Here is a 12,647-nt window from a genome sequence, read left to right as displayed (position 1 = left end):
CTGTCGGATGGTGCAGGGAATGTTTGGAGTGAGACAGGGTGAGCTGAGGTTCTCGTGAGATCCATGTTTCAGTTCCCAGCAATACCCTGACTGCTCTCTGACAGAGTTACACTCTGACTCACACTTGCCCACAAATACACCAGAGAATGGCGGGGGTGGGGTGGGGGGAGGGGCGAATGTGGGACTCGGCTCCCACTGGGATTTGGGGGTTGGGGGTGCAATGGCACGGATTCGTTGAGGAGGTGTTGGACGAGCAGGGGTTTGCAAAGAGTCTGGATAAATGGAGCGAGGTTTTGGGAGTGAGGGGGAAGGAAATGGAGATTTGCTGAAGCAGGCACACCAACACAGGGCAGATGGGCCGAATAGCCTGATTTCATCCTGAAATGTTGGTGCAGCTGTGAAGCTAGAGTCGCAGTTAGGGGCGATCTCGGTGGGTGGCGGGGGGGGGTGGGGCGCGCGTGTGGTGCAAATGAGGACCTACCTTGGCCCACCTTGAGAGTGACCTTCATATTTTTGGTGGAACAGGCTCCTCCCAGTCGGTTCTCCAGACCCTCCTCATTCCCATCGGACGTCGCTGCAGGAGGGAGCAGACACAATATTAGGATTGTGACCATAGAGCCCCTCCCACAACCCCTCAACCCCCCCCCACCAACTATGTACCCTGTTTCCCACCCCACTCCGGTACCCATTCCACTCCCCGCTCCGGTACCCATTCCCCTCCCCGCTCTGTCACCCATTCTCCCCCACTCCGTAACCCATTCCCCCCCACTCTGTAACCCATTCCCCCCAACTCCGTAACCCATTCCCCCCCCCAGCTCCATCACCCATTCCCCTCCCCGCTCCACAACCCATTCCCCACCCCGCTCCCTAACCCATTCCCAACCCCGCTCCCTAACCCATTCCCAACCCCGCTCCCTAACCCATTCCCAACCCCGCTCCCTAACCCATTCCCCACCCGGCTCTGTAACCCATTCCCCACCCCACTCCGTGACCCATTCCCCACCCTGCTCCGGAACCCATTCCCCTCCCCACTCCGTCCCCGATTCCCTCCCCGCTCCGTAACCCATTCCTCTCCCCACTCAGTAGCCCATTCCCTCCAACAATCCATAACCCATTCCCCCCCACTCGGTAACCCATTCCCCGCCCTGCTCCGTAACCCATTCCCCGCCCTGCTCCATAACCCATTGCCCCCCACTCCATAACCCTTTCCCCACCTCACTCCGTAACCCTTTCCCCACCTCACTCCATAACCCTTTCCCCTCCTCACTCCATAACTCATTCCCCACCTCACACTGTAACTCATTCCCCACCTCACTCCGTAACCCATTCCCCACCCCGCTCCGTAACCCATTCCCCACCCTGCTCCGGAACCCATTCCCGTCCCCACTCCGTCTCCCATTCCCTCCCCGCTCCATAACCCATTCCCCACCATTTATAATGGCTCCATATTCCATACATTACCTTCATCGTCCATTTCCCTCCCCACCGTCCATTCCCCCCACACTGTCCATTCCCATCCCCACTATCCAGTCCCTCCCCACTGTTCATACCCCTCCTGACCGTCCATTCATTCCCCACTGTCCATACCCCACCCACCGTCCATACCCCTCCCCACCGTCCATACCCTTCCCCACCATCCATACCCCTCCCCACCGTCCATTCCCCTCCCCACCGTCCATTCCGCACCCCGCCCCCCCCCCCCCCCCCCCCCCCCCCACCCTTCCCCCAACACCAGGAATCGGAGCCTTGGAGAGACGGCTGTTTGGAAAGTTAGCGAAGCAGAAACACTGTCAAATATTTCAAAGTCTTCAGTTCTCAGATCAATTCAAACATCACCCAATTCAGATCTCCAGCTGGACGATCCCATCAACATTCCCACCAGAATGGGATTGTGGGCAGCTCCTGACGTGCAATGGGACGATGCAGTGATCTAAAGAGGCAAAGATACCCCCCCAACCCGAGCCCCTGTCATTGCCCCCCTGGCCAGCTTCCATGTACAAGCCAGACAAACATTGCAAGCTTCCTCAGTGATCAGGACCTGCTCCTGCTCTCCTGCATCCAGGGAGACATCAGCTACCACACAGACACACTCCATCGCTTTCAGTCCCTCATCCAACACAGCTCTTGGTTCCCAGAAAAAAAGCATACACACTCAGGAATCAGATCAGCAACGGGCAATTCTTAACCTGAGGAAGGGTCCAGATCCAAAACATCAGATTTCCTGTTTCACTTATGCTGCCTGGCCTGCCGTGTCCATCCAGCTCCCACACTGTTTTATCTCTGACTCCAGCATCAGCATTCCTTACTAGCTCCGCAACAGCCAATCACTTGTCTTGCCTGGAAAGGATCATGGTCACCACAGGCCATCATCAGTGACAGTCAGTGTGTGTGTGGGACTGTACCCCAGTGACAGTCAGTGTGTGTGTGGGACTGTACCCCAGTGAGAGTCAGTGTGTGTGTGGGACCGTACCCCAGTGAGAGTCAGTGTGTGTGTGGGACTGTACCCCAGTGAGAGTCAGTGTGTGTGTGGGACTGTACCCCAGTGACAGTCAGTGTGTGTGTGGGACTGTACCCCAGTGAGAGTCAGTGTGTGTGTGTGGGACTGTACCTCAGTGAGAGTCAGTGTGTGTGTGGGACTGTACCCCAGTGAGAGTCAGTGTGTGTGTGGGACCGTACCTCAGTGAGAGTCAGTGTGTGTGTGTGGGACTGTACCCCAGTGAGAGTCAGTGTGTGTGGGACTGTACCCCAGTGAGAGTCAGTGTGTGTGGGACTGTACCCCAGTGAGAGTCAGTGTGTGTGTGTGGGACTGTACCCCAGTGAGAGTCAGTGTGTGTGGGACTGTACCCCAGTGAGAGTCAGTGTGTGTGGGACTGTACCCCAGTGAGAGTCAGTGTGTGTGTGGGACTGTACCCCAGTGAGAGTCAGTGTGTGTGTGTGGGACTGTACCCCAGTGAGAGTCAGTGTGTGTGGGACTGTACCCCAGTGAGAGTCAGTGTGTGTGGGACTGTACCCCAGTGAGAGTCAGTGTGTGTGTGTGGGACTGTACCCCAGTGAGAGTCAGTGTGTGTGTGTGGGACTGTACCCCAGTGAGAGTCAGTGTGTGTGTGGGACTGTACCCCAGTGAGAGTCAGTGTGTGTGTGTGGGACTGTACCCCAGTGAGAGTCAGTGTGTGTGTGTGGGACTGTACCCCAGTGAGAGTCAGTGTGTGTGTGGGACCGTACCCCAGTGAGAGTCAGTGTGTGTGTGGGACCGTACCCCAGTGAGAGTCAGTGTGTGTGGGAGTGTACCCCAGTGAGAGTCAGTGTGTGTGTGGGACTGTACCCCAGTGAGAATCAGTGTGTGTGTGGGACTGTACCCCAGTGAGAGTCAGTGTGTGTGTGGGACTGTACCCCAGTGAGGGTCAGTTTGTGTGTGGGACTGTACCCCAGTGAGAGTCAGTGTGTGTGTGGGACTGTACCCCAGTGAGAGTCAGTGTGTGTGTGGGACTGTACCCCAGTGAGAGTCAGTGTGTGTGTGGGACTGTACCCCAGTGAGAGTCAGTGTGTGTGTGGGACTGTACCCCAGTGAGAGTCAGTGTGTGTGTGGGACCGTACCCCAGTGAGAGTCAGTGTGTGTGGGACTGTACCCCAGTGAGAGTCAGTGTGTGTGTGGGACTGTACCCCAGTGAGAGTCAGTGTGTGTGTGGGACCATACCCCAGTGAGAGTCAGTGTGTGTGTGGGACTGTACCCCAGTGAGAGTCAGTGTGTGTGTGGGACCATACCCCAGTGAGAGTCAGTGTGTGTGTGGGACTGTACCCCAGTGAGAGTCAGTGTGTGTGTGGGACCGTACCCCAGTGAGAGTCAGTGTGTGTGGGACCGTACCCCAGTGAGAGTCAGTGTGTGTGTGGGACTGTACCCCAGTGAGAGTCAGTGTGTGTGGGACCGTACCCCAGTGAGAGTCAGTGTGTGTGTGGGACCGTACCCCAGTGAGAGTCAGTGTGTGTGGGACCGTACCCCGGTGGGAGTTGATGTTACAGTAAGGCTATTGGTTTGTTTCGGAGTTGTATGTGACTATGGTCTGTCTCTGGAAGTCAGTGTGTTTCTGGGCTTGCTCTCGCTTGTTTTTGTTTGCTTATTGCCGGTATGTTCAGAGAAGGCCTGGGAGCTGTCTGATCATTGTCTGTTGTTCCCCCATCCACAAATAACCCATGCTGTTCCTCTCAGCGTCACTTCAATTCGATCAGCTCAGTGCGTCGTGACACATGCCGGCCCATAGGCCCTCGGCAATTGGTCAGGGGTTACATCACCTGATAAATATCTCAGCAACTGAACACAGCTTCAGTGCGGGGGAGAGAGTGAGAGAGAGAGAGAGAGAGAGGAAGAGAGGAGGGGAGAGAGAACGAGACAGACAGAGAGGGAGAAGGAGACAGAAAGAGAGAGAAGGAGGGAGAGAGAGACAGACAGGGACAGATACAGAGACACTGAGAGATTGAGGGACACTGAGTCACTGTCCTTTGTCTCTCTGCTACAACAGGCCGAGCAGTTTGAGTTTTGAGGGCAATGTTGGTAACAGTGAACAAAAAGAGAAGTTGCTGGAAAAGCTCAGCAGGTCTGGCAGCATCTGTGGAGGAGAAAACAGAGTTAACGTTTCGGGTCCGGTGACCCTTCCTCAGAACCGAAAATCAATTGACTTCCTATAACCAACAGTCCCAATTGTACTAAATAAAACCCGAAAGAACTGTGGATGCTGTAAATCAGGAACAAAAACGAAGTTGCTGAAAAAGCTCAGCAGGTCTGGCAGCGTCTGTGAAGGAGAAAACAGAGTTAAACCCCAGTTCTGAGGAAGGGTCACTGGACCCGAAACGTTAACTCTGTTTTCTCCTCCACAGATGCTGCCAGACCTGCTGAGCTTTCCCAGCAACTTCTCTTTTTGTTCCTGAGTTACAGCATCCGCACCTCTCTCGGTTTTATGATGGTAACAGTGAGATGGTTGATGTGGCTCTGCAAAACATGCGTTGACTGGCAGTGGGAGGGGAATCTGTCCCCCACAACTCTGACAACACACTCCCCCCACCAACTCAATTCCCCGTCTGTAAGATCCACGAAGACCTCATCACGAACTCGCCACCGCAGGTGGAGGCTTCGAGAACAGGAAATTCCGCTTCCATGGGGCAGGGCCGTACTGAGGCAGTTCCTGTAGGATTGGTGACCACAAAACGGAACGCTGCAGAGGCTGGGAATGTCTCTCTCTGTCACATACACACACACACACACACACATGCGCACACACACACACACACACACACACACACACTCTCTCACACATGCACACACACTCACTCACTCACAAACACACACACACACTCTCACACACACACACTCACAAACACACACACGCACACACACACACAAACTCACACACACTCTCACACATACACAAACACACACACTGACACACACAAACACACACAAACTCACACACACTCACACACACTCTCACACATGCACACACACTCACTCACAAACACACACACTCTCTCTCACACACACACACTCACAAACACACACACGCACACACGCTCACACACACACACACACAAACACACACACAAACTCACACATGCACACACACTCACTCACTCACAAACACACACACACTCTCTCTCACACACACACACACACAAACTCACACACACTCTCACACATGCACACACACTCACTCACTCACAAATACACACACACTCTCTCTCACACACACACACTCACAAACACACACGCTCACACACACACACACTCACACACACACACACACTCTCTCACACACACACACTCACTCACTCACAAACACACACATCTAGACACACTCACACACACACTCTTACAGAGTGCTAGAGAAACTCAGCAGGCCTGACAGTCTCTGAGACAGACAGCAACTGAGTGAACAAGACCAGTCCTGATCCAGAGGCACAGTGCACTTGAAGTGTTATCTCTGATCCTCTCCCCACAGGCCCCGACGAATTTCTCCAGCATTCTGTGTACATTTTCCGATAGGACTGGGTTCAGAATTAGGAGAACACAGTCTCGAAATAAAGGGCAGGCTGGTGCAGGCGAACTGAGCCTCTTCAAACAGAGGCCAGCTTATCTGCCTTTGGGGTCAGAGGGCTGACTGGATGGGGAGGCACTGAGACTGTTTAAGATGCAGATAATATCATTGCACATTGTTAATGATGTAAAAGGGATTCAAGAAGAGCGAGAGGCAATGATACTGAGAGAAGAGATCCGGCATGATCTGAAGGAGGAGGTTAAGATGGGTTGAAAAAAATAAAACACAGAGCGACACACAACAACCAAACATAATGGTAGAGGGAGTGAGAACAACTTCCTGTGGGGAGTGAAGATCCTAATGGCTCAACGGTTCAAACAAGCAAATGTAACACCTGGTAGAATATCACGGTTTACCAGCTCCAACACACACTGAGTCTCACTGGGGTACAGTCCCACACACACACTGACTCTCACTGGGGTACAGTCCCACACACACACTGGCTCTCACTGGGGTACAGTCCCACACACACACTGAGTCTCACTGGGGTACAGTCCCACACACACACTGACTCTCACTGGGGTACAGTCCCACACACACACTGACTCTCTCTGGGGTACAGTCCCACACACACTGACTCTCACTGGGGTACAGTCCCACACACACACACTGACTCTCACTGGGGTACAGTCCCACACACACACTGACTCTCACTGGGGTACAGTCCCACACACACACTGACTCTCACTGGGGTACAGTCCCACACACACACTGACTCTCACTGGGGTACGGTCCCACACACACTGACTCTCACTGGGGTACGGTCCCACACACACACTGACTCTCACTGGGGTACGGTCCCACACACACAATGACTCTCACTGGGGTACAGTCCCACACACACACTGACTCTCACTGGGGTACAGTCCCACACACACACTGACTCTCACTGGGGTACGGTCCCACACACACACTGACTCTCACTGGGGTACAGTCCCACACACACACTGACTCTCTCTGGGGTACAGTCCCACACACACTGACTCTCACTGGGGTACAGTCCCACACACACACACTGACTCTCACTGGGGTACAGTCCCACACACACACTGACTCTCACTGGGGTACGGTCCCACACACACAATGACTCTCACTGGGGTACGGTCCCACACACACACTGACTTTCACTGGGGTACGGTCCCACACACACACTGACTCTCACTGGGGTACGGTCCCACACACACACACACTGACTCTCACTGGGGTACAGTCCCACACACACACTGACTCTCACTGGGGTACGGTCCCACACACACTGACTCTCACTGGGGTACGGTCCCACACACACACTGACTCTCACTGGGGTACAGTCCCACACACACACTGACTCTCACTGGGGTACAGTCCCACACACACACTGGCTCTCACTGGGGTACAGTCTCTCACACACACTGACTCTCACCGGGGTACAGTCTCTCACACACAGTCTCAATGCTGCGCCGTGTGTCCCTGGTCTCTCCCACTGCTGTTTGCAATGACCCTGTCTCTGCGATCAAACACCATTGTACCCTTTATCTTTACAATCTCGCTGACTCTATCTCGCAGCCTCCTCCCCACTCTCTCTGCTCAGATTTCACCTCCAGCTGGGAGTTAATCCGATGTGGAATCCTTCCCTCCTTTCTGGTTGATGAGAAGGCCAGAGTGGGTATTGGATTACAGAAGTGACTGGCTGGTATTTCTTACAACAAACCACATTCCTCGGGCACATGGTGTAATTCACGTCAGCAATAAACCCTTCCAATAGAGCGCCATGCTTCAAGTGATCCCAGGCTAAGATGGATTCTGAGGTCTTCTGGTTGAAACTCTGCGTCAGCTGAATGCCAGTTCTAGTTTGCAGACTGCCCCTGTTTCCCTCTCTCTCTGTCCACAGTTCAGTGAGCAGCCCCCCACATTCCAAAACACTATCTCACCAAGGTGGCTTTGCCTGGGTGGGTACAGGGGGAGGTAGCTGGTGTGGTTAGGATGAGGGAATTCAGCACAACCTTTACATATCACTGTGCTCTTTCACCTCTTGTGTGGATGTGAGGAAAGATTTCACGGGATCTCCACACTGATCTGAAAGAGGGAGTTCCTGAAAACAGAAACCATATGCCACATTTTTGGGAAATACTGGCTCCTGTTGCACAGATGGGCAGCACAACTCCGAACCATCAATACAGATGTGTCCCGCAGAAATCCCTTCAGGACTTCAGGAGGCGTGTGTATCTCCAGGGAGTAGGGGAAGGGAGGATGTGGAACTCGCTCACACAGCCTGGTTACTGTCCACATCTCGCCCCTACACCCCCTCCCTATCTCTGTCACCCCCTCCAGCCCCTGCACCCCCTCCCTATCTCTGTCACCCCCTCCAGCCCCTGCACCCCCTCCCTATCCCTGTCACCCCCTCCAGCCCCTACACCCCCTCCCTATCTCTGTCACCCCCTCCAGTCCCTACACCCCCTCTCTATCTGTCACCCCCTCCCGCCCCTACACCCCCTCCCTATCTCTGTCACCCCCTCCAGCCCCTACACCCCCTCCCTATCTCTGTCACCCCCTCCAGTCCCTACACCCACTCTCTATCTGTCACCCCCTCCAGCCCCCTACACCCCCTCCCTATCTCTGTCACCCCCTCCAGCCCCTACACCTCCTCTCTATCTGTGACCCCGTCCAGCCCCTACACCCCCTCCCTATCTCTGTCACCCCCTCCAGTCCCTACACCCACTCTCTATCTGTCACCCCCTCCAGCCCCCTACACCCCCTCCCTATCTCTGTCACCCCCTCCAGCCCCTACACCTCCTCTCTATCTGTGACCCCCTCCAGCCCCTACACCCCCTCTCTGTCTGTCACCCCCTCCAGCCCCTACATCCGCGTGGGGTTCCTGCAGCCCTCCAGACTCAATAACAAGTTCAATAATTTTAGGGCGTAAACTGTCCCATGTCTGAGCCCCCAACTCCACACTCCAGGCCTTGTTGTCCCATAGTTAGTCACTAACAGCCCCGATTAACAACTATTCACTGTCCCAGCCAGTGAGAACATAAGAAGTAGGAGCAGGAGTAGGCCATCTGGCCCCTCAAGCCTGCCCGCCATTTAATAAGATCATGGCTAATCTTTTTGAGACTCAGCCCCAGTTACCCATCCGCTCACCATAACCCTTAATTCCTTTACTGTTTAAAAATTTTACCTCGCCTTGTCTTAAACACATTCAGTGAGATAGTTTCAACCGCTTCACTGGGCAGGGAATTCCACAGATTTCTAACTCTTTTGGTGAAGAAGTTCCTCCTCAACTCAGTCCTACAGCTGCTTCCTTTTATTTTGAGGCAATGCCCTCTAGTCCTAGTTTCACCTGCTAGCCGAGAAAACCTCCCTGCCTCCACTTTATCTATTCTCTTTATAATTTTATACATTTCTATAAGATCTCCCCTCATTATTCTGAATTCCAATGAGTACAATCCCAGTCTACTCAGTCTCTCCTCATAATCCAACCCTCTCAACTCTGGAATCAACCGAGTGAATCTCCTCTGCACCCCCTCCAGTGCTCGTATATCTCTTCTCAAATAAGGAGCACATGGTACTCCAGGTGTGGCCTCACCAGGACCCTATATAGCTGCAGCATGGCCTCCCTGTTTTTAAACTCCATCCCTTGAGCAATGACAGACAAAATTCCATTTGCCTTTTTAATCACCTGCTGCACCTGCAATCCTACTTTTAGCGATTCATGCACAAGGACACCCAGGTCCCTCTGCACAGCAGCGTGCTGCAATTTTTACCATTTAAAACATAGTCCATTTTGCTGTTATTCCTACCAAAATGGATGACCTCACACTTATCAACACTGTACTCCATCTGCCAGACCTTTGCCCACTCACTTAGACTATCTATATCCCTCTGCAGACTTTCAGTGTCTTCTGCACACTTTGTTCTACCACTCACCTTCGTGTCATCTGCAAATTTTGACACACCACACTTAGTCCCCAACTCCAAATCATCTCCATAAATCACAAACAATTGCAGTCCCAACACTGATCCCTGAGGCACACAACTAGCCACTGACCGCCAACCAGAAAAACACCAATTTACCCCTATTCTTTGCTTTCTACTGGTCAACCAATCCTCTATCCATGCCAGTACATTACCTGCAATACCGTGCAACTTTATCTTATGTAACAGCCTTTGGTGTGGCACCTTGTCAAATGCCTTCTGGAAATCCAGATACACCACATCCACAGGTTCCCCATTGTCCACCATGCAAGTAATGTCCTCAAAGAATTCCATTAAATTAGTTAAACATGACCTACCCTTCATGAACCCATGCTGGGTGTGCCCAATGGGACAATTTATATCCAGGTGTCTTGCTATTTCTTCCTTAATGTTAGATTCAAGCATTTTCCCCACGACCGACGTTAAGCAACTGGCCGATAGTTACCTGCCTTTTTGTCTACTTTCTTTTTTAAACAGTGGCGTCACATTGGCTGTTTTACAGTCTGCAGGAACTACCCCAGAGTCCAGTGAATTTTGGTAAGTAATTACGAGTGCATTTGCTATTTCCCCCATCACCTCTCTTAGTGCCCTGGGATACATTTCATCAGGGCCAGGAGACTTGTCTACCTTTAGCCCCATTAGCTTGCCCAGCACTGTCTCCTTAGTGATAATGATAGTTTCTCGGTCCTCGCCTGCTATAACCATCTTGCCATTAGTTTTTGGCATGTTATTTGTGTCTTCCACTGTGAAGTCTGACACGAAACAACTGTTTAATGTCTCGGCTATTTCCTCATTCCCAGTTATTAAATTGTCCTTCTCATCCTCTAAAGGACCAATGTTTACCTTCGCCACCCTTTTACTATTTACATGTTTATAGAAACTTTTGCTGCCTGTTTCTATATTCTGAGCTAGTTTACTCTCATAATCTATCTTACTTTTCTTTATAACTTTTTTGTGGCTTTCTGTCGGCCTTTAAAGATTTCCCAGGCTACTAGTTTCCCACTACTCTTTGCTTTTTTGTATGCTTTTTATTTCAATCTTATACTTTCCTTTATTTCCTTCAACATCCATGGCTGGCTGTCTCTTTTCCTACAGCTCTTCCTTATCCCTGGAATATACTTCTGCTGAGCACTGTGAAAAATTGTTTTGAAAGTCCTCCACTGTTCCTCAATTGACCCACCATAAAGCTTTTGCTCCCATCCTACCTCAGCGAACTCCTCCCTCTTTCCTTCATAGTCTCCTTTGTTTAAGCAAAGGACATAGATACTGGATTTAACCTTCTCATGCTCCATCTGTATTTTAATTTCAACCATACTGTAATCGCTCCTTCCGAGAGGATCCCTAACTATGAGATCATTCATTATTCTCGTCTCATTACACAGGACTAGATCGAGGAGAGCTTGCTCCCTCGTAGGTTCCATTACGAGGAGTTAGCCATTCCTCTGACTGTCCAAGTGTTCTCCTCTTTCTTTGGACTCTATCCCCACCTATCATTTAGTCCTTACCCCCTCCCCCCAACCTACCCTCTGCTGAGTATTTTCCTCGCTACCATCAGTTCTGAGGAAGGGTCACCAGGCCCGAAACGTTAACTCTGATTTTCTCGTCACAGATGCTGCCAGACCTGCTGAGCTTTTCCAACAACTCCTGTTCTCGTACGGCATCAGCAGTTCTGTACTTGGTAACGAAGGTGTTTAGCGCGCTTGCCTTCATTGCTGAGACCACTCAGTGTAGGGGCTGGGGACGCCATGTTGAGGGCGTTGGTCAGGCCTCTTCAGGAGCACTGTGTCCTGTTCCGAGTCGCCCTGTTACAGGAGGGGCATTGTTAAACTGGAGAGGGTTGGGGAGAGATTTACCGGGATGTTGCCGGGTGCGTAGGGTATGGGTTATGGCAGGAGGTTGGAACGTTTTTTTGCTGGAGCACAGCAGGTTGAGGGGTTTATAACATCCTGAGGGGTCAGATAAGGTGGATGGTAGGTGTATTTTCCCTGGGGTGGGGGATTTCAGAACTGGGGGGCATATTTTAAGGTGACAAGATAAAGATTTAAAAAAAGACGAGGGGTAATTTTCCTCGCAGTGCAGTTTGCGTGTGGAATGAACGTCCAGAGGAAGTGGGTACAATGCCAGGGTTTAGAAACCATTTGGATAGGTGTGTGAATGGGAAAGACCTGGAGGAATCTGGGCCAGGAGCAGGCATGAGCTGAGCTTGAGAACATGGCCAGCACTAACTGGTTGCACCGAATGGTCTGTTTCTGTGCTGTATGACAGGGAGAGCGACTAACAGAGATTCACGGGCTCAGTCGTTGAAGGGAGAGAACAGCGTCTGGCTTTGCAAGCAGAGCTGACTACGGAGCTAATCGGTATAGAGAGGAGATGGGGTCGGAGCTGAATGAACACTGTCAGTTCTCCCCAGCTGGGCTCAGGCAACCCGACTGATCAGCAGGGACTGTGTCGCAAACACTGAGCCTGGGGTGGGTGGCAGGAGAGGAGAGGATGCTCTCCGCATCTCTGAGTTCCTCACATTATTGTGTGTGTGTCTGTTTTTTTGAATTCGTCAGAGCCTCAGGCACGCTTGAATCTAATGTGTCAGGACATGTTAAGGCTGGGTTGGTT

At 52.0% G+C, this 12,647-nt stretch overlaps 1 pseudogene; it reads right to left on the bottom strand.

Moving 5' to 3' along the window:
- The window catches only part of LOC125448643 (ephrin-B2-like), a 72,694-nt pseudogene that overhangs the window by 11,269 nt on the left and 48,778 nt on the right, over positions 1-12,647 (bottom strand).

Source organism: Stegostoma tigrinum, chromosome 45 (genome assembly GCF_030684315.1).
Source record: "Stegostoma tigrinum isolate sSteTig4 chromosome 45, sSteTig4.hap1, whole genome shotgun sequence".
NCBI lineage: Eukaryota > Metazoa > Chordata > Chondrichthyes > Orectolobiformes > Stegostomatidae > Stegostoma > Stegostoma tigrinum.
This window is presented reverse-complemented; position numbering and strand designations above follow the sequence as displayed.